Source organism: Penaeus monodon, chromosome 19, assembly GCF_015228065.2.
Source record: "Penaeus monodon isolate SGIC_2016 chromosome 19, NSTDA_Pmon_1, whole genome shotgun sequence".
Taxonomy (NCBI): Eukaryota; Metazoa; Arthropoda; class Malacostraca; order Decapoda; family Penaeidae; genus Penaeus; species Penaeus monodon.
Genome location: NC_051404.1, coordinates 34,010,596 through 34,011,125, shown reverse-complemented (window position 1 = coordinate 34,011,125; position 530 = coordinate 34,010,596).

Sequence of the window (530 nt, the reverse complement as noted above, 5' to 3'; positions counted from 1 at the left end):
ATTGTTTACTTATAATTAAAAAATACCATTTCCGCCTAGACTGCATCGCAGCAAAGACTTCAGAGAACGTGTTGCAGATGAAATTGCACGGAAGGGTACTATCAGGCGGGGCGGGGGAAGGTTGAGGAGGGGGACTGCAGTCAGGTTGGGGGAAGTGGGGGGGAGGGGGGCTATTATTGTGGGAGAGGGGTAGGAGTAGAGTTCAGGGAGTGGGAGTGTCACATTGGGAGAGGGGAGGGGGGTAGGCGTGTATTTGGGGGTGTGGGGGTGTATAGTGGGGGAAGAGGGGGGTCACTGAGGGGGGGGGAGGGAACGAAGCGCAAACGGGGGACTGTTTTAGAAGGGGTTGGGGGTATCATAGCGGGTGGGGGGGGGCGGGGGCTGGTGAAGAGACCGGGTGGGGGGAGCTAAGGGGTTGTTACAAGGAAAGGGGGGTTGACGTTGTTGAAGGGGGGGGGTAGGGGGGGTCTTCAGAATTGATATTGGTTCTCTGTAATGACTTATCGAACCGCATTACACCCCCCCCCCTT